Genomic DNA, 23,031 nt, shown 5'->3' on the forward strand with positions numbered 1-23,031 from the left:
GGTCAAATGGTGTATGTCACACTTACTGTGATATTACAAGCTTGAGGCCACCTTTAGAGGATGTGTAACAACATTATTGTCATTATTCATCACTACAAGAAAGACAGACTAGTATTTTTTTCATATTAACTGAGAATTTGATTAATTTAATTCAAGTTTAATTAAATAAATTTAATTCATGTGAGTGTGAAACCACTGAAGTCTGTGATCACACTAAAGGTGTACAAACTAAATAGGAACTTATTAGAGTGGATACTTCAGTGTTTCATATTTTGAATGTTTAATTTTCAACTTTAATCATGTTGTATAGATTTGGTTTTACTTTAAGATTTAAAAACATTTTAAAAATGATTACCCATTTTCAATCTGATGTCATGAAAACATGTAAAGAGCGAGGGGTGAATACTTTGTCCTTTTTTTTTATAATAGGTTGTATAAAGTCACTCTGCTGCATGGATCAGAATTCATCAATAAGACGATCAACAAAAACAAACAGCATCCTGTTTGGTTGATGATATCCAATCAAAGTGGTTCTTCCTTATCGTTGCATGATGCACTATGTTGATCTACTTGTTTCTGCCTGTTTTCTAATGGAATGTGTTGAAGTGAGACAAACATTCAGGTGTTTACGGTGTTCCTCTTTTATGCACGACTGAATGTACGAAGGTGACTTTCGATCATGTTTACACCGATCTTGTGCTTTACACGAGTGTCGCTGTTACATTTCTATCAGCTGTTTTATGTACAATGCAACAATAAATTTTCGAATGCAACAACTGTGGCTTTGGTCTCCTGTGGCCCACTACTGCCCCCTGTAGCTGTAACACAGAATAACAACAGATAAACTTGAAAATCAATGTTTGAGCCTCGAATCGAGTAACCAACAGCTTTGTTCACTTTTAGAAGTACACGTGCATTTTTCTGACTTCATAAAATAAGATAAACTTGCAGTGACCCGCAGTAATTTTCCGTCTTTGCTCCTGATTGGTCAATCACTCTGACTAAGATGATTGCTTAACATAAGCTCCACCCTCTTGCGATGGTTGGCAGAAACAATGGGCACCGAACTACAATGACAGAAAATCAAGCCATGAGCATAACAAAACTGCTCATAATTCATTTACCATGGAATTACCCAAATACTTAACACTGAATGACGTTTTAAATATTTACATGACGTCAGTTTCGGTAAGGTGACATTACAGTGCATCAAAACTATCTTGAGCCAAATATCCTGCATATGTGTCAGACACCACAGGAAGGTCCCACTACAATCTGTCAGGTTTCCTCACACAGAACAAAAGACTCAAAAATTAAAAAGATGAAAATGTCAACAACTGGCTTCCTCTTTGCATAATCACATTAAAAACAGACATCTGTACATGATGATATCATTTAGAATGCTGCAGACATCACAGGTTTTGTTTTCAAAAATGGTACACACAGGACTGCTATGTGTAAAATAAAATATTGTGGTATTTTGGTTATATATATAATATATATATATATATATACACACACACTCGTATATAGCGCAATTAGAATCTTTATTCCAGTCATTGTGCCAGATTTCAAGTAGCTCAGTTGGTACAGTGGCTTTTCTATAAAAACGTCTGAGGGATCAATACCCAGCTACTCAGTCCTGGATGCTCCAAGTTCCCTTGAGCAAAACACTGAACCCTGCAGTTGTCCTGCTGCTCGGCATTGTGTTCAAACATATCACTGTGAGAATGTATGTATCAGGGCTCACACTCGAGGACAGGGTGAGAGCCAGGGGGACTCTCTTAGCATTGAACAGAACCAGATGAGGTGACTCTGGCGTCTTGTGAGGTCGGGAGGTCTTCCAGGCACGCCCAACTTAATGGAGGCCCCAGGGTAGACCCTGGGGCCTCCAGACTGGAGGGATTATATTTCCCAGCTGGCTCGGTAACCCCAATAATGGTAAATGGGGAGCATTTAGACAGTGCTTTCATGGTCAAAGTACTTTACAGAGATGCATCACGTTCACCCATTCACACACATTGCACCCTGGGAGCAACTTGGGGATGAAGGACCTTACCCAAGAGCCCTGACTGATTTTCCGGTCTGACGGGGATTTGAACAAAGGAATCTCTGATCACAAGCCCACTGCTTGACCAACATCCACCCTGCAACAGGAGGTGATGGTCAAGTTCTCCATCTCCCTGTCCTCAGACAAGTCCTGAGGTGCTTGGTCTAATGCCATAATCCGGACCCAGAAAAGCAGCAGGAAATGAATGACTTATGAAAAAGCAAAAAAAAATATCTGGTTTGGCTGCTTGCACACATCCATCATTTCACAATCACAAGTTTAAGATTTATTCATTTAAAAAAACAAACTGCTACACATTAATACAAAAACAGCTGTGCAGACATTCTGCATGCTCTCATTCAGTCATTCTGCTTCACACCTCAAGTATGAAACTGACATCACACAAATGCTGATAAAAAAGAAAATAACTTCTTTATTCATATTGCACAAACTAGTCGGCACTAAAACATCAAGTTTAGTCTCATCTCTCAAGTTCACCACTCTAAATTATAAAAAAAAAAAAAAAAAAAAAGGAGCCACAAAATATCCAAAGGCTAAATCCGGCTCATGGAAAAAATTATTTGATATTAATTATTCAGATTCCTCACTGGTCAGGTTTGAAGAGCACCTCAACACAAACTGTTATTAAAGTCACAGTGAAACTGAACTCACGTCAGTTTTTGAGTGAAACAATACATCACTTCATCAGATGGATGAAAAAGAAGGCGGAGCTTAGCTGAAAAAATAATAATGTGCACGCTGCACTGGGCATTGCATGTATCTAACACTTCACAACACTAGGAGGCATTACATTTAATTTCACATTTTGGTTTTTGAATTGAAATTTCACCGTGTGATTTATGTTCTTGTTGCTGAGCTAATAAGTTAGTTATTTTACAGCAGGGAAAATTCAGCCAAACACATTAACACATCTTAGTTTGCATCCTAAAAAGACTGGAGCCACTCACAATTAGAGCCCAACAGATATATCTGGCTGGTAATATCAGCCGATACGAGTCTTTCATTAACATATTGGCATCTGCTTTATTTTTGCCAGTAAGAAAAACTTTTCTTTTACAGAATAAACCATGTACAAAAAGTTTTTGATGTTGGAAATTGTATCATTACATAGTTTGTCCAACAGAAGGCGAGCTGATGGCATTTTACAATGCTGTCAAGAACGGCTAGGACCTCATCACCCCTTGGTCACATAAGCCACAAGAGACAGGCAAAGTGACCAGCTGTCACCCATTTTCAGTCAGAGTGGAGAAAAAGACTGGTGAAATAGAATGGGATTAGTCAGAGATTAAGAAAGTAGGCAGGAGTGCAAGGAGATGTGTCATAAGGCGAAAAGGAAAATAGCAAAAGCTAAAGAAAAAACATATCGTGAGCTGTACAATAAGTGGAATAGTAAAGGAGGAAAACAGGACTTATAGTGACTGGTCAGACAAAGGGACAGAGCTGGAAAAGATGTGCAGCAGGTTAGGGTGGTAAAAGATGCAGATGGTAATGTGCTGACAAGGGAGGAGAGTATGTTGAGAAGGTGGAGGGAATATTTTGAGGAGCTGATGAATGAAAAAAATGAGAGAGAAAAGGCTGCATGATGTGGAGTAAATCAGGAAGTGCAATAAGAATGAAGTGAGGGCAGCTATGAAGAGGATGAAGACTGGAAAGGTAGTTGTTACAGGTGACATTACAGTGAAGGCAGGAGAGATGGCAGTGGAGTTTCCAACCAGATTGTTTAAATCTTGGAAAGTGAGAGGATGCCTGAGGAGTGGAGACGAAGTGTGCTGGTTCCTATTTTTGAGAACAAGGGTGATGTGCAGAGCTGTAGTAACTAGAGGCATTAAGCTGATCAGCTAAAGCATGAAGTTATGGGAAAGAGTAGGAGAAGCTAGGCTTAGAAAACAGGTGAAGATGTGTGAGCAGCAATATCGCTTCATCCTCAGTAAGAGCACTACAGATGCAATGTTTGCTGTAAAAAGTATAGGGAAGGCCAGAAGGCATTACATTGTTTTTGGATTCAGAGAAAGTTTATGACAGGGTGCCAAGAGAAGAGTTATGGTATTGTATGAGGAAGTCTGGAGTGGCAAAGAAGTATGTGAGCGTAGTGAAGGACATGACCAAGTAAGTGTGACAGCAGTGAGGCGCGCAGTAGGAATGACAGACTCATTCAAAGTGGAGGTGGACACCAAGGATCAGCTCTGAGTCCTTTCTTTTTTGCAATGGTGATGGACAGGTTGACGGATGAGATCAGACAGGAGTCTCCACGGACTATGATGTTTGCAGATGAAATTGTGATTTGTAGTTAGAGCAGGTTGAGTCTAGCCTGGAAAGGTGGAGACATGCTCTGGAGAGCAGAGGAATAAAATTCAGTAGGAGCAAGACTGGGTACATGTGTGTGAATGAGAGGGAGCTCAGTGGAATAGTGCAGTTACAAGGAGTTTAAGTGGTGAAAGTAGATGAGTTTAAATACTTGGGGTCAACTGTCCAAAGTAATGGAGAGTGTGGTAGAGAGGTGAAGAAGGGAGTGCAAGCAGTGTGTGGAGAAGGGTGGCAGGAGTGATTTGTGACTGAAGAATATCAGGAAGAGTGAAGGGGAAAGTTTACTTGACTGTAGTGAGACCAGCTATGTTGTACGGCTTAGAGACAGTGGCACTAAAAAAGGTGGCAGAGCTAAAGATGTTGAGATTTTCTTTGGGAGTGATGAGAATGTACAGGATTAGGAATGAACCTATCAGAGAGACAGGTCAGGTGGGACAGTTTGGGGACAAAGTCAGTGAGACTGAGATGGTTTGGAAATGTGCAGAGAAGGATGCTGAGAATGGAGCCACCAGGCAGGAGAAGAGGGAGGCCAAAGAGGAGGTTTCTGGATGCGGTGAGGGAGGACATGCAGGTGAGATGGAGACTGATGATCTGCTGTGGCGACCCCTAACGGGAGCAGCCGAAGATTGAAGACGTTTCATTTTAGGGATGCGCAATATTGGATTTTTGCTGACATTTGATATGCCGATATTTTCAAACTTATTTTGGTCAATAATGATGCAAGTAAAATATAATTAATGTTTTTTTTTCTTTAATTCCACTGAAATAAACCAAGTCTCTCCTGTACTAGAACTCGCCAACATTGTATCAAAAACAAATGAAAGTTTAAATGAAAGTAGTTTTGTGATAATTGGATACAAAACTCTGAGAAAATAGCCACTGCCTGTAAGTCAATAAACTGTTAAGTGTTACATTCATGACTAAATAAAATTTTGTTTTTATTTTGATTTCTTAAATTACATACAGGTTTATGTAAAAACGACAAGATGCATCACATATTATATAAAGGTTTGTTTCCGTTCTCTAACATTTTTTTAGTCATTTTAAGGTTTCTGTATCATCCTTAGTGTAACATTTAGAAATGACATTTGTGATCATATGGTTAAAGTTTACACATTCGCTCATGATATATTTGGAAATGATCTAAACTTGGATGAAATCTAAATGACCTGCTGATCTTTTTTTTTTTTTTTTTTTTTTTTTTTTTTTTTAAGTAAAACAATACTGTTAAGAACTGTACACTCCTTTCTCTGGGCTACACACAGCACTATAACCTCAGTAACTCTATTGCACAAAGTATTATTGAATTTTAAACATACAAATCAGCTATCTTATTCAGCTAAATGACAACTTCAGCTGTTTGTTCTTTTTTAATAGCAGATATACTTTTTTTCCCCCTGCACAAAACTGAACAGTGATTCCTGAGATGACTGTGTGTATACAAAGTACATACCAACAGGTTCAAAACAAACACACACACACCACATGTTAACATTAGCATTGGGTTACGTGACGCGAGCATTGTTGTGTCATTCACATGACTAAATCAACTGTGAATCACTGCTATCAGTCATTCCATTCACTCAGGCAATCAGCCACATCAAAAAATTTAATAAAATTGTCTGCAAGCTAACCTTGCTAAAACAGCATTTCCCATAATGCATTTGCAGTTAGAGGCTAATCAAAAGGCAGTTCATCAGCGACGTATCTGTGGTTTGTTGGTCAAATTTCATGTTAAAATATGCAACTGAAATAAAGAATTCAACAAATTTATATTAAAAATAAAAAAAACTACTACTCCACTTGTCCAATCTGAACATAGCTGAACAACTTTTCTAGTTTTCCCGAACAGTTGGACAATCATTAATATCAAACCCTGGAAATGTTAGGAATAGTTACCATTTTTATGTCTAAAGTTGATATATCAGAGTACCTTTTTTTTTTTTCTTTTTAATCGGTATCAGCCTCCCTAAAATCCATATCAATCAGGCTCTACTCAATGTTCAGCACATTTCAGGTCAAAGGTCAACAAATTTTAACTTCTTAAGTGCCTTGAAGTTTACAGCCATTGAACCTTTTCTTAGTCTTCAAGCTGTTTTGCTAAGTGAGTGGCAAAACATCCAGAGGCTGTAAACATCTAGATCTCTCCTGGATCAAGGTGCGCGGCACAACTCTGCACAGCTAAAATGGGCCAAATCAGTTTCAATTAGTGAACACACTGTTACAAAGCCACGCCCACGCCATATTTGCCACCTGTTGTTGTAACGGCGTCCTTATGATCTCGACTCGTTTAGCCATTTAAACATTTTGGTAAATGGAAACTTTTTAAAACCGACATCCACACCAAAGCCACCCACAGTGGCACTCAATAGATGCTAACGCTACAGAGTTTCACAGGCCTGCAGCGGTCAACAGACAACCTGCATCATATTTAATTAGTTTGCAATGGGAGTCTGTGCTAACAATATGGAGTTATGTGATTCATGGTTACATTGTTGTGTGCATATGTGAATGAGGAGGGTGTCGAGATTTTTATGTTTTGGGGGGTTTTTTGGTGGTGGGGTGGGGGGGGGGGGTCCTGGCCATGTGTTTGATTTTCATTTATTTCAAAAACAAACTGTGAATGAAAGGTACTGACTTTATAGAACGCCCCCTACAGGAAGAGAAATAAATTATGCAATCACATGTTCACACTGAACTGATATGTACATTAAATACACGGACAAGAACTTCAATCTCTTTAAGACTGTAAAACAAATAAGTTGGTAACAGCACCCCCTGACTTGCATCATTTAAAAAATAAAAGTTTCAAAGTGTCGATGTGATTCTCCATAACTGACCAATCACAAAGCGGACACAAAGCACATGTCTTTCTTTAAATGGATTTGTAATCCGCTGGCGCTGCTGAATGTCTTGGAGCACTGAGCACAGCGGTATGGTTTCTCTCCTGAATGAGTCCGTTTGTGTTTTTTCATGGTGTCGCCATCGCTAAACGTCCGGCAGCAAAACGGGCAGCTGTACGGCCTCTCGCCCGTGTGGATGCGGAGGTGTCGCCGTAGGTTTCCTCTCTGGCTGAAGCTCTTGGAGCAGTAGGTGCAGCGGTGGGGTCTCTCGCCCGTGTGCGTGCGGAGGTGGCGCCGCAGGTCAGCTGACTGGGCAAAGGATTTGCAGCACCAGTCGCAGGCATAGATCTTACGTTTCTGCTCGAGGTGGAGACGGAGACTGCTGGCTTGGCTGAACACCTCCCTGCAGCGAGGACAGCGATGGACAACATCCTGCAGGTGACCAGCGGGTCGGAGTGTGATGTCATCTAGAGCTGAAACAATTTTGTGATTAATCCACACGGAATCCACAGAATTAAGACTAAACACCTTTCCAGACACAAACTTAACATTTGAAAAGATTACAAATTCTATGAAGTACAGTGACACAAATAAGTACTTGATCCACTGTTGATTTTGCAAGTTTTCCCACCCACAAAGAATGGAGAGGTCCGTAATTTTTAAATCACAGGTACACTTCAACTGAGACAGAATCTTAAAAAAAAGAAAAGAAAATCAGAAAATCACATTGTATGATTTTTAAATAATTAATTAGCATTTTATTGCATGAAATAAGTATTTGACCACCTACCAACCAGCAAGAATTCTGGCTCTCTCTGACCTGTTTTTCTTTAAGAAGCCCTCCTAATCTGCACTCTTTGCCTGTATTAATTGCACCTGTTTGAACTCGTTACCTGTATAAAAGACACCTGTTCACACACTTGATCAATCACACTCCAATCTATCCACCATGACCAAGACCAAAGAGCTGTCTAAGGACACCAGGGACAAAATTGTAGACCTGCACAAGGCTGGGATGGACTGCAGGACAACATAGGCAGTAGGCCATGTGAGCTTATTGTGTTTGTTCGTAATCCTACAATTGATTTTTAGAAATAAAATTCATGATAATTTGCCAAATATTATTAAAAATGCATAACAACTTGTTCTCCTCATGATTTTGGCCCAATTTTCTAAAAATGTATAAATTCTGGTGGCTTTTATAAAAGCAGGGCACTTCCTGGTTTGACCATTTTGACTAATCAGGAGGCAGCATTGCTTGCTCACAAAAAAAACAAACAAAAAAAAACAACGGCATCTGACACTACCGACGTCAGTGAAGTAATATTGACTTCGGGTTTGTTAGTGACGTTAAATTGAACTTATTTAACGCAACAATGTTGAGCAAAGTTTTGTCCTGTGCCGAGATTCTGAAACAATCTGACGACGTACAGGCCCAAATTGCAACAGACTTTTCTGGCACTTATTAACTTGAGTACTACTACCAGTACCACAGTGCATGGCTGCAAGCAACTGAAAATTTTTTGACTGAACATTTTCCATGAGTGCACGAACTGTGCGGTGAAGCCGCGAAGTCATCTAGGGGGGTCTGGGGGCATGCCCCCCTGGAAATTTTGAAAAAAAAGGGTGCAATTTGGTGCATTCTGAGTGCAATTTGGACAGTTTTCCTTTGCCCAAAACAGTGCTTTTTGACTCTTATCATACTGCAAAAAATGACTAAAATGTATTAATTTCATCACAATTTATTTACTATTTTGTATGACAGTATGTGTCCGTAATAAGTTACAATCCACAAATGGAATGAGTGTCTGCAATAATTTAACTGACTATAATTTCTGCTTTCATTCTACACAATTAATCAAATCCTAAGTGTGTCTTACAAAATAAATAAATTATTCGAACCTTTATGCTATTACCTGGTAAAATAAATAATACACTTAAAGACACTAAAAGACACGATAAGTATTGCCAATGAAAAGTCTTTTTCCCCGTTGTTGAAGCTTATCTTTTCTTCTGCCATGTAGGGCAAATGAAGTTCCTTCAAGTGGCGTCCCACTTCCTTGGTCATAAACTCCCACACTTCTGGCAAGTACTGGTCATCAACCCTGTACATCTTCACCTCTCTCCAAAGACTTGGTGTGCGGATGGATGGCATGTGGCCGTAGGCCTTCTCCACATTGAGTAGGTCCACGATACCTACATACTTCAGCACCTCAACCTGCAGTTCTACTGGCAGCAAGTCCATGGCTGTTATTAGATAAAAAAAATGGAAGTCTATGGTGGCATTGTACATTCATGTTATCTGTGTGGCACTGCTGAGTTTTCTTTTTTAATGTTTTATTTAATTTGGAGATCACTTTTTGGGGGAAATTGTAGATATATTTAGGTATTGTAAATTAACTGCAGTTGTATTTACTGTCAATTAAGCAACCACTGAAGATATGTGCACTGGGGTGGGATTTTTACTTCTTCCCACTCCCTTTCGAACTTTCTTGTTGTCATTTTTTTGATTTGCTTCTTTTTTGATCTTGTTTATTTTTTCATGAGTGTAGAGGTACAGAGAGTACAAAGAAGCTTTGTTCATTTGATTTGCTTATATTGTGAACTGGCATGATACTGGAATTGACAACTAAGTTCGAAATAAAAAAAAATTGATTGATTGACTGACCCACCAGACCAACTGAATTTTAAATAAAGTCTTGTGAAATACTGTCACCACAATCCAGCACTTTCAAATGCCACAAGTTTTAATATAAATGATAAAATTCATAACCAATGAATACTTTTACAGTATTAGCATTTTATTTTACTTCAAAATATTTTATTTTACAGGATATATCTTGTCATTTTTGAATCGATTAAAGAGTAAAAACTTAATAAATCAGTTGTAAGTACTAAAAGAAGTTTATGTAGAAAGCAATTTAGCCAGAAGGTCGAGAGGGGGACGTGTTGACTTTTTAAGTACTTGAAAGACACTGGACTCATCAAAAGGATTTAGTACTGCTATAATGGACTGATGCAGCAGGTGGCAGCAGTGCGATGCCATTAAGCGCCGTAGAAGAAGAGAGGGGTAAGTTAGATTTCACACCGGGACACACGTTTGGAGAGGAGTGCATTTCATGTCAAAATAAAGCTATAAAGTGTAAAAACGGAAGGAAATCAATTGTAAGGCCTGAAAGGAGTTTCTTTAGGAAGTATTTTAGCAGTAAAGTCCAATGAGAGGAGGAAGTGTTGCCTGTTTAAATACATGAAAGACACGGGACTCAATGAGAGGATTTAGGGTTGCTTTAACAGCCTGATACAGTAGGTGGCAGCAGTCCAACAATAAGGATGCCGGCTGCCATTAAACGCCGTAGAAGAAGAGGGGTGAGTTTGATTTTCTCATAGGGACACCCGGTTTGATAGGAGCGCATTTCGTATCGAAATAAAGCCATAAAATATATATATTTTTTTAAGTTAGCGGTTTTATACGACGATATAAACGGAACATGGGAAAAAAATTGGACGGAAATCCATAAACGGAGGTTTTGCTCACATGTTTACCTTCAGAAAGCAATGTGCGCGGTGACAGAGTCGCTGCCCAGAACACCACTGCGCACACACGACCGCTTCCTGTAATGGCGGCCTCCGTATGGAATACATTTTAAAGCAAATTCCGTCCTCCTCTCCCGTTTTGTGTCGAAATGAAGCAATAAAATATTTTTTTCAGTTAGCGATTATAAATGACGGCATAAACGGAACCAGAAAATAAAAATTGACGGACATCCGTATACAGACGGAGATTTTGCAGCCATGACAGTGTGTACGAACACCAAAATTCCAATACCAAACCAAGCCCGTTTTCATCGGGAATACTACCAAAAATTCACTGATAAACAAAAGCTTGACCAAGCAGAGAGAAAGCAGAAGAAAGTGGAGGATGAAGAAAAAAAACTGTCCTGGAAGGTGATTTTCTTGTAATCAATTAAACATATTTTGTGTACTTGCATACTTGACTGATGTAAATGAAATTAACCATGTGATAATGCCATGTCATAAACTGATTGATTCCAAATAAAGTACTTATTCACTCGAATGTATCACATTCCATAATATCATTATGTATTGTAGGGGTAGACTGGGGCCAAAGAAACTTTTTACATTTCTATCCCCCTGAAACATTTTCGCCTGCATTTTGAGGGCCAAATCTGGTTAAGTAAACCCATATTTTTTAAATCTTTATTACAGCCTTACATTAAAGCAAAAACAAACAAGGCATCAGGCCAAAACATGGAAGAGTGTAGAAATGTGTGTCACTGCACGGGAGCATCACAACTGCTAATTTATACACAGCAGTTTAATATAGAAAATCCTTACAAATGTGTTTTTTTAACTTCAAGATTAATTTGTTTTACATTTTGAAGTTTAAAAAACATTTTACATTTTGAAGTTTAAAAAAAAAAAGAAGGTCCTTTTTAAGCATAAAGCAAAAGCTTCAGCTGGGTCGAAGCCTAAGTAGTCCCCGAATCCCCGGCTCCTTAAGGTGATTTTTCCATCCCATTACGCTGAGAAAAAAATCCTACTGAGAACCCTGGCCTATAGTATGGACTATATTGTGACTATAATAATTTACAATTGATTTTTTTTTTTTGTCATGTTACATGCTATAAATGTTATACATACCGATGCATGTCATTGACATGACGTTGTATATGTACAGTGACTTGCATAAGTATTTGGCCCCTTGGTATTTCATGCATTTTAATTTATTTATGTCATTTTAAATACAAAAAGTAAACTGGGTTTCTCAATATAAAATTTGGAAAATTATGCTCCTTAAACTCAAACTGAAAACAAATCTCTACAACTTTATATAATGAATAGAAAATATAAAAGACAAGATGATGGGTTGCATAAGTAATGGGCCTCTTTGATATAATACCTGTAAATAATCAGCTTTATTGACAGTTTTCTTCAGAGAAGTCAGGGGAAGGATACATGAACATTTCCAAGTCACTGAATATGTCTTGGACTTTATTTACTGCAATTATGAAGAAATACATACAGTATGGCACTCTGTTAAATTTGCATAGAGTAGACAGTTCTCAAAACCTGAGTGAGTCTGCAAGAAAGAGAAGAATGAGGAAAACCACCAAGACACCAGGCAACCCAGAAGTTATTGGCTTCTGTGGGTGTGACTGAAGAAATTGTGCACAGTGCAAGTTTTGCATTTTGCATCGCCAGTTATACAGCTTCATGAAAAAGTGGTACAGAGGAGGGTTTTCTTAAAAAAAATAAAAGACCTGAAAGTTCAGCTACAATTTGCTAGGAGATACATCTGAGCTGCAAGCCTAGATTTGATGTTTAAGCGATCAAAGTGCAAGCCAGAGGATAGTGATGATGAATGCTGTGCTAATCTTGGTCATCGGTGTACAGGCCTATGCCAATGCAAAAACTGTGACAAAATGGAACCTATACTATTCGATGCAGATGAAGATGCAAATAATCCAATTGATTATTCTGATGACGTGGAGGCAGGGGAGGAAGATTTTGATGAAGAGGGCAGTAAATAATGGGTTGGGCTTAATTGCACCTTGCGAAATGTTTGCATAGTCAATTAATCAATCTAAGAAGAGCTACAAGTACATTGTATTATAGTCTGTTGTTAAGAATTTGTGTTCTTCCAGATATCAGTTGTGTTGCAAAACATGTATAGTGGGGTAAAAATGTATTTAGTCAGTTCCTGATTGTGCAAGTTCTCCAACTTAGAAAGATGAGAGGTCTGTAATTTTCATTAGGGGTGTCAGAACAAAAAAATCGATTCACATCCGAATCACGATTCTTATTTATTATGATTGTGAATCGATCCAAAATGTCCAAGAATTGATGATTAAAAAGCATTTTTTTTAAACATTTTCTTGCTTACTCGCTGCGTGTACTGTTTGTTAGGCAACGGCTTCCGTACTACAGTGTCCCCGCAAGGGGGAGGGGTGGTCCGGCGTGCTTCAAACACTCGTGAGCTGCAGACTTCAGTGGCTGTAGCTTAGCATGGTGGACGAAAAGCTAATTCAGCCAGCACCGTCTTTGCTGAAGGCAAATGTTTAGGCGCATTTTGGATTTTATTATTTGCTGCATAAGAAGGAGCTTGACATGACTTATGCAGTGTGCAGAATCTGCAAAATGAAAGTCAAGTACTTTGGAAACACTTCAAATCCGCAAGCCCACATGCTACGCTATCACCCGGAGCTGAAGAGGGGGAGCAGCGGTCTCTGCCGACTACTGATCAGCGCTTCGCTAAACTGCCAGCCAACTCCGAACGAGCAAAGCAGGTGGGTAAATTTATTTCTTGAATCACTTGATTAACCTTGTAAAGCTGCATTTTCTTAAACATAAACTTTTTTTAAGTTCTCAGAGCTCTTTGAATCGAAAATCAATTCTGAATCGAATCGCCACCCCAAGAATCGGAATAAAATTGAATCGTGAGTTGTACGATTTACATCCCTAATTTTCATCATAGGTACACTTCAATTATGAGAGACAAAATGAGAAACAAAAATCCAGAAAATCACACTGTAGGATTTTTAAAGAATTTATTTGTAAATTATGGTGGAAAATAAGTATTTGGTCAACCACAAACAAGCAAGATTTCTGGCTCTCTCAGACCTGTAACTTCTTCTTTAAGAAACTCTTCTGTCCTCCACCTGTTACTTGTATTAATAGCACCTGTTGGAACTCGTTATCTGTATAAAAGACACCTGTCCACAGCCTCAAACAGTCAGACTCTAAACTCAACCATGGCCAAGACCAAAGAGCTGTCGAAGGACACCAGGAAGAAAACTGTAGATCTGCACCAGGCTGGGAAAAGTGAATCTACAATAGTCAAGCACGTTGGTGTGAATAAGTCAACTGTGGGAGCAATTGTAAGAAAATGGAAGACATACAAGACCATTGATAATCTCCCTCGATCTGGGGCTCCATGCAAGATCTCATCCCGTGGGGTCAAAATGAAACAAAAATCCCAGAACTACACGGAGAGAGCTGATGAATGACCTGCAGAGAGCTGGGACCAAAGTAACAAAGGCTACACACTAAGGCTACACACTACGCAGAGAGGGACTCAAATCCTGCAGTGCCAGGCGTGTCCCCCTGCTTAAGCCAGTACATGTCCAGGCCCGTCTGAAGTTTGCCAGAGAGCATACGGATGATCCAGAAGAGGATTGGGAGAATATCACATGGTCAGATGAAACAAAATAGAACATCTTGGTAAAAACTCAACTCGTGTTTGGAAGAAGAAGAATGCCAAGTTGCATCCCAAGAACACCATATCTACTGTGAAGCATGGGGGTGGAAACATCATGCTTTTGGGCTGTTTTTCTGCAAGGGGACAGGACGACTGATCTGTGTTAAGGGAAGAATGAACGTGGCCATATATCATGAGATTTTAAGCCAAAACCTCCTTCCTTAGGTGACAGCATTGAAGATACAACGTGGCTGGGTCTTCCAGCATGACAATGATCCCAAACACACCACTCGGGTAATGAAGGAGTGGCTCCGTAAAAAGCATGTCAAGGTCCTGGAGTGGCCAAGCCAGTCTCCAGACTTCAACCCCATAGACAATTTGTTGAGGGAGTTGAAAGTCCATGTTTCCGTTTGTCGCTTTCTACACGTAAACGAAAAGGCTGAAAACCAACATTGAATGCCCGTGACCTTCGATCCCTCAGGCGGCACTGCATTAAAAACCAACATCATTGTGTAAAGGATCTTACGGCGTGGGCTCAGGAACACCTCAGAAAACCACTGTCAGTTAGCACACTTTGTTGCTACACCTACAAGTGCAAGTTGAAACTCTACCACGCAAAGCAAAAGCCATACATCAACAACATCCAGAAACGCTGCCGCCTTCTCTGGGCCCGAGCTCATTTGAAATGGCCAGACACAAAGTGGAAAAGTGTGCTGTGGTAATCATGGACGTCATGTCCTCTGGACAAAAGAGGAAAAAGACCATCCAGATTGTTACCAGTGCAAAGTTCAAAAGCCAGCATCTGTGATGGTATGGGGGTGTATTAGTGCCCATGGCATGGGCAACTTACACATCTGTGATGGCACCATCAATGCTGAAAGGTAAATCCAGGTTTTGGAGCAACACATGCTGCCATCCAAGCAACGTCTTTTTCAGGAACGTCCCTGCTTATTTCAGCAAGACAATGCCAAGACATATTCTGCACGTGTTACAACAGCGTGGCTTCGTAGTAAAAGAGTGCAGATACTAGACCGGCATGCCTGCAGTCCAGACCTGTCGCCCATTGAAAATGTGTGGCGCATTATGAAATGCAAAATACAACAACAGAGACCCCGGACGGTTTGAACAACTGAAGCTGTACATCAAGCAAGAATGGGAAAGAATTCCACCTACAAAACTTCAACAATTAGTGTCCTCAGTTCCCAACGCTTATTGAGTGTTGTTAGAAGGAAAGGTGATGTAACACAGTGATAAACATACCACTGTCCCAGCTTTTCTGAAACGTGTTGCAGGCATCCATTTCAAAATGAGCAAATAGTTACACAAAAACAATATCAGTTTGAACATTTGCAAATCACTGTATTGTTTTTATTACATTTTACACAACGTCCCAACTTCATTGGAATTGGGGTTGTATATGTATTAATTTCAAGATTGAACATAAGTACAACCTTTCCAGAGAGGACTTTTATTTTACTAAAATTATTGTTGTGTAAATTATACAGACTAAGATTAGTGCAATCTACCCATTTATACTGTCTACTAAAACAGCTGATGGTAAGTATGCACTCAGAGTATACAACTGCCGTTGTGTTTCTGCAAGCATTTCGGGAGAGGACAGTTTTTGACAGACAGAGAGTTACACCCCAATATTAAATACATTTGAGAGAATTAGATAAACATCCTTTTGTGGCATCACAGACAGTGATTAACTCTTTCAAAGAATTATTATTCACTTAACACTCATGCTTGAGTTTAAAATGCACTCTATTTCAGGAGAGGACATTTTTGACAGACAAGACATTTTATTTTTGATTGTTTCAAGTCGTTTCCCCACTAGGCAATGATCCTGGGAGTTATACTGTTATACAGTAGACTTTCATAGGGAAATTAGTCAATTTAGTGGTTACCTACGAAATAAATAATAGTTCTAGCAGCCCGTCAAAATTAGACACCATGGAAATGACACACATATTTTGGTAAAAAGTTGTATAATTTGGAGTTAATGCTGGTAAACAAATGGGAATATCAAACCAAATGACCATTGCTGCTGACAGACCAGTAGAAGTTATCCATGTATAGCAAACTAAACTTTGCTGGTCAAATCCACCTTGTCATTAAACCAAACTTTAGCTTTAAAATCCACTTCTGTACCCTGATTGTAAAGCAGGGTCAGGGTGGATCTTCAGTCCCACATTAACGTGGGTCAGTTCTGGTCCAGTGCATGTTAAATCAAGTCCATTTAGACTCTGAACATTTTGCAGCAGGTCTCATTATCCTCAACTTCCTTTGGGACTGGACAGGTTTTTTTTTTTGGAGAATTTGTACACATCCGGGTTATGCCAGCTATTCGTTAAACATTTGGTCCAAATTTTGCAGCAATATCAAGCCTTTGTTCCAGAAATCAACACTTTCACATTGTTTTAACACCAGAACTGATTAGTCTGTTTTGTTTGAGCTGATTTGAAAACAGCAATCATACTGTGATTATAAAATACACTCAATAGTGTCGTCCTTTAGAAAAGAGCAAGGTTTGACCAACTATGGAGAATGTGGCATTAAGTAAGTCATATGCATGTATTCGAATGAAGTCGTTTACCTTTCTGAGGAGCGGGGGGGGGGGGGGGGGGGGGGGGGGGTAGAGGAATTCGAGTGGCAAAGCTCACTTACTACGGCTAGACTGGAAAAGCTCTGCACATTGTGTACAACTCTTGATGATATTAGTCCTATGGATCTTGGTCCAAAGAACTAAAAATAAGTTCTGGATTAATAATATACTGTATTCATGAGCCAGGATGTCCAGAGCGGTCCAGTCAAAATTTTCCCTGAAAAGGGGGCGGTAGATACACGAGCGCACGGCTAATATTACGTTCTTCGGAATGACCTCCGTATATTTCAATAAAATGTCTGATTTCATCTCACACATACATATATCATATACAGTGCTGTGAAAATGTTGTTGCCCCCTTGGATTTTTAAAAGCCAATTTTATAAGAATCAGGCAGGTTTCTATTAGAGGGTCATTCATGACACCCTTCAGATTTGTCCCAAAAAATTTTATGGTTAGATATATGTTAGAAAGGAACAAAAAGCTATTTTTTTTATGCTTGATAGGGTCCGCTTTTTTTTTTAGGGGGTCCTGGAAATCTGGAGTCAAAATGAGCCAAAATGGCAAAATCACAAAATGTATGTTTTTTAATGTTCATTTTTCCGTGTGTCCTGAGTGAGCCAAATTGATTTCCATTTGTGTTAGTATATCAGGTATGGACTTTCCAAAAACATAAAAATGCTTAAAGGTGATAGAGAGAGGATGAATTGGGCATTAATCCTTGTTCTGTGATGTGATATGTACCCCCCCAAAAAATTGGTTGGGTCTGTAATGGCTCAGAACCTTCCTAAAAGGCTCTCTGAAACAGCTATGTACTATGCTGGGTTTAGATGCCTCGTTTGCCTTTAATGGCGTCGTTTCAGAGCTTATTGGCAACCTCATTATGAAATACAAGTAGGTGGCGCTGATCGGTTGCCGTTGTTTGATTGGCTGCCTTGCTCTCACTGAAAAGAAAGCATTATTTATTTTCATTGCTTTTATATTTTCTGTTGTGTTTCTATTCAGGTTTTTTTTTTTGCCTCTTTCTCTAAAATTGTATATAATAATCATTAGATTATAATATATAAACAAAATAAATTTAAGAAATATTACAATTTTGAAAACAAATGCACCCAAACGTGATGACAGCTGCAATGCTAACTTTTAACATTGAAAATGGCCATAGACATTGCTAACGCGTTAGCATCGCTCCCGTTTTTAAGTATAAAATACATCTATCAACTGTTTCAGAAGAACATAACACGTCGGTTAACATAGAAAGGTAAATAATACTCACAGACGTATGCTCTTTAGGGTTTTAGCAGGAGAAAATTAAGCAAAAGAAAGAAAGAATAATCGAAGCATGCTTCAATCTGCGAAGCACTGCTTCGATTGGTTCAAGGTTCAAAGCAAAGCCACGCTGCAGAAAAGTTGTTTACGGGACCCACTGCAGGGTCTGTAATCAATACAAAAATTATCATTTTCCTGACAACACCCCCAAAACAACGCCACTCTGAAGGACCGATAAATAATCGTTAAGCACAAGCTATTGATGTCGGTGGATCGAGTCATTTCTTAACGATACCCAAAAGGAACTGGTTCTCGATTACACATCCCTAGCTGCTAAGGGGTTAGCTCATTCCCTTTAGAGGAACAAACCAGAGCTAACATGCCTTTCTAACGTGCCATTCTTACAACAGGAATATGGCGTAACACAAATTTAAAACAAAAGAAAATGTGATACTCACGGCTGTACTGATTGCTGGGGTTGATTTTGTCACAGAGTCAGAACTGACCCTCTACTGAGTATTAAATGCCGACTGAAGCCAGCTCGAAATCGTGCAAGGTTTGTGAAACAGTTCCTCCGTGAATATGCGCAGAGCAAAGAAGTAGGTCGGCGTTGTATGTACTGGGGATGTGGTTAAAATGAATAAAAAGCCAGTGATCGCGTACATTGCTTTCCGTGGGAAGATCGTAGGTCCGCTAAAACAGCCTGGGAAAGCACACCTGTAGCTCCCCATTGCTTCTCTTCGAGTGTTACGAATGGGTGGGCACAATCTTATGAATAATTAATTTCGAAGGGGCGTGTGTGAAAGGGGGTGGGTGTGGGTGTGGGGGAGCTATTGGTGAAAAAGTGACGCAAGTTTTCTCTCAAAAACGGATTGGCTGTTTTCTAGGGGCAATTCAAAAAGGAGAAATACTGAAACAGAGGTTCTGAAACTTGCTGGCACTTCGTGTGTATTCCCCACAACGGGGAGACTGAACTAACACCAAAAACATGAAAAAGATGATTTTGATTCTCTATCCCCTTAAGTGACATGAAAACTCTATTTTATTTTTTGGAGTTACAATGCGTTGGGGCGATAACTTTAATTGAAGGTGGGCGACTGATTTAGGGTGTGTGTTTAAACAACTTTCATTAAAAAAAGAGGCTTCTGACATGCGGATACGGTAGATCACTGTGCATTTCTGTGAACGGCAAGCCTTACCATCATCAGCCGGAACACCAAACTGCACCTCGTCTTGAGATCGGCTCGTGTTTCGATGGACCGTCACGCTGATCTCCACCCGTCTTCTCTGAATCACTTGCATTTCTGAACCTCGACTCGTCCGGCGTTACACGAGTGTGACCGGGCGCCGCCACAGAGTCCACGTAAGCTTCACTTTCAGTCACTTTGAATTCCTCAGGTTCAGTTTTGACTAATGCAGAACTGGGAGGCAGCGGTTCCTCCACATAACGGAAGGTCAGGGTGGATGTTCAGACCAGATGGAGCAAATCAGGAGATCATGAGATGGAAGAGGCGAAGTTTTCCAAATGTCTCCTGCTGAGGCTGATCGCTCGGCTTAACTACTGAATCCCAAGGCTCTGCAGGCTGCTTCTCGCTTTGTTCTCTTGTTGCCAGGGGCGCTGTTGTGCAGGTGGCGTCTCACTCTGGACTGAAGCAACTGAACACGCACAACCTCCTCCTGTTTGTGCACAGCTGATTTAACTGACGGTTGCCTGAACTGGGTTAAGGGTGGAGTCCGGCTCCTGCGGATGGGGCCCGACATCTTGATCCCTGGGCAGCTGCTCAGGAGCCAAAAGCCAAGACTGGACCTGGTGGACCCTGAACAAGAGCCACAAATCCTAACAGTCAGTGGATACTTTTTACAGTGTCACTTCATTGTTAAACACCTAAAATTTTCACTACAAAAGGGGGTTTCGCAGAATACTGTGTGTGGTGTGTGTGTGTGTTGTGTGTGTGTGTGTGTGGTGTGTGTGTGTGTGTGTGTGTGTGTGTGTGTGTGTTTTATTTAATGAAATGTCAAACACCAAAATGTGCAAGGTAACTTCAGAGGAAATCATTAGGAAGTCATTTGGAACCACAGGAAAAGTCTCCATATGTTTATCTGGGTTGAACCACAACAGCACATGGACAGGAAGGACCAGGTACACACCAGAAAATGAGTTAAGAAACTTACAATTTTATCATAATCACTGTGATCCAGTTTTTATTTGCTGTTGTCATGTGAGACGCGATTTCACCAGTTACCTCATATGAAACTCCTTTGTTATTAAGTCCAAAAGAACAACAATCAGAACCTTGATTCCAATCACGTTCTGAGTTCGAACATCATCAATCACTCACTCATCTTCAAACCACTTACTCCAGTTAAAGGTCACATGGGAACTGGAGCCTATCCCAGCAGGGCATAGGGTGTGAGGAGGGGTACACCCTGGACAGGATGCCAGTCTGTCGTAGGGCCACATAGAGACAACAAACACATTCACACCACATGCACACCTACGGACAATTTCAAGTTTCCAATCCACCTAACTTGCATGGCTTTGGATGTGAGAGGAAGCCGGAGACGACCGGAGGGAACCCACGCAAACAAGGAGAACACGCAAGCTCCACAGGTGGGATTCGATCCCATAACCTTCTTGCTGTGAGGCAACCATGCTAACCAGCTCAGAACTTCACGTGATTATTAATGCTTCACACCAATGAAAACTCTCATTTCTGTAGGCCAGATATAACTTAATTTAATAACTGGATTGGCTGTGGTTGGTAAGGTTAGACCTTACCGGTGTGAAGCGCCTTGAGGCAGCTTGTTGTGATTTGGCGCTAGATAAATGAAATAACTTTCAATTGAATTGAAAAAGTGTAAAAAAACAAACAAACAAAAACAAAAAAAAACTGGACACTACAAGAAGATATGACAAGCCATTTGGTATCAATATTTCAAAATTAATCTGGGTCTGGACCCTGATCCAGTTAAATTTGGAAAAGTACTGAACTAAAGCAACAACTCATTTTTTGTATATCAGAGACAAGATATGAAAATGGCCCCAGTTGATACTTCTTTAAAATAAATACAAATAAATAATAATACTGCCATGGTCCGGATCAAACAACCTTTGTGTGTGTGTGTGTGTGTGGGGGGGGGGGGGGGGGGGGGAATGTGCTCCTGCTCCCTGGAAACTCACGCCACTCTATTCAAAACATCTCTTCTGTAGTAGCACTCAGCTGGGTCATCCACCAGATAGTTCTGATCCTGGACCCCAGCAACAACACCATCAAAGGGCTCTAAAAGAATCCAGTGAAACTGCATCATTGTAAAATTGGTCCATTGGGGAAGAAGAAAAGATCTCTCACTGCTTCGCTTACTCAAACATGAGAAGTGGGGCAGGAGATCAACGGCAGTATTGAGGAGAGGAAAGGTCACCATCTTGAAGAGAGCCCTCGGATTACAAAGTCAGTAATGTTAAGGGTGCAGCTTTAGACCCGGGTCTGGGGCCCACTGCACTCTTGTAGAAGGAAATTCAAGGCAAATGAAAAAAGAAAAAAAAAAAGAGACAAATCTGTCACTTTAGCGTTATCGGATTATATTTTGTAATACGTTGGGTATGAGGTGCTATTTCTGAGATAACACAGTACAAATGTGTTTGTTTCTTCTTTAACAAATGTTCATCCAGCGGTGTTTCAGCTGGTCGTAGGTGACCGGTTCGTAAACAAACATTAAAAGAAATGTTTTTTTTTCTTAAAGCTGATAAAGGACACAAAAGAGTTGGTATGGATATACGCCTGCCGAACTTACAATTCGCGCAGTGGTCATCACGTTAACACTTTAAAATCTGTGACCTTGGCAATAATTTAACGTTTAATTCTTAGCGGAAGTTAAAATATCTGATTTTCTCAGCACCGTTGGTTCCCGCTGCGATAGCTAGCTCGGGCCGTACCCAGCCAGTCGGTGTCGGCCTCCAGCAGCAGGATGTCCCGCAGCTGCCGCCTAAAGCTCTCGTTCTCCCCGCGCGTCCTGGCCGTCTCCTCCCGGTACTCCGTCACCGTGTCCCTCTACCACGTCCAGATCTCCTTCACCACCGTCGCCAGCCGCTCCGTCCGGTACGCGTTCAGCACCTGCAGCCTGGTCATTTTGGAAACAAAACCAACTGCTGATGCTCCACTACTCCGGATCCGGAAAGTACTGACACCTTCAAATAAAAAGCATCGTCTCACAATATCTAACTTGACTAAATGTCACATTTTTGCACAAGCGGTTAAAATGAGTAGTTGCAGTCATAGTGCTGTGTGATACCTACAAAATATAGAATCATCTGCATCATCTGTTCACTGCATATGAGTGGTCTGAGCTGCATCCACACATACGCCATCTGAAGCAGTCTGGTGTAGTTCCAGTTTGTCTTTGTGTAGAAATGAGACGTGATAGACAAACATAGTCGCCATCTGGCCCAAAATGCACTATGGTGCCATTCACTTTCAGTGAGAATAAAAAACATATTAGACCTGTGCCATTAACTTGTTAGTGATGCAAAATGTACATATTCATCAATATGAGGCGTACGACAATGTTCCCTCATCAGAAAACGAAAAGCTTGGGCAGCACCAAAAAAGAAGGCCAAGGGGTCAGTGTACTGTGTCAGAAAGATCATCCTGCAGAAATCTTGTGCCAAATCAATAGGCCGATCCACTGTGGTGTCACCGAGCAAAAGTAGAGAAATCAA

The 23,031-nt window shown here is 40.3% G+C and overlaps 1 pseudogene; it reads right to left on the reverse strand.

The window, feature by feature from the left end:
• Positions 1-6,968: 6,968 nt before the first annotated feature.
• LOC117528760 lies at positions 6,969-22,441 on the reverse strand (annotated as a pseudogene).
• Positions 22,442-23,031: the final 590 nt, after the last annotated feature.

This window comes from Thalassophryne amazonica, chromosome 16 (genome assembly GCF_902500255.1).
Source record: "Thalassophryne amazonica chromosome 16, fThaAma1.1, whole genome shotgun sequence".
Taxonomy (NCBI): Eukaryota; Metazoa; Chordata; class Actinopteri; order Batrachoidiformes; family Batrachoididae; genus Thalassophryne; species Thalassophryne amazonica.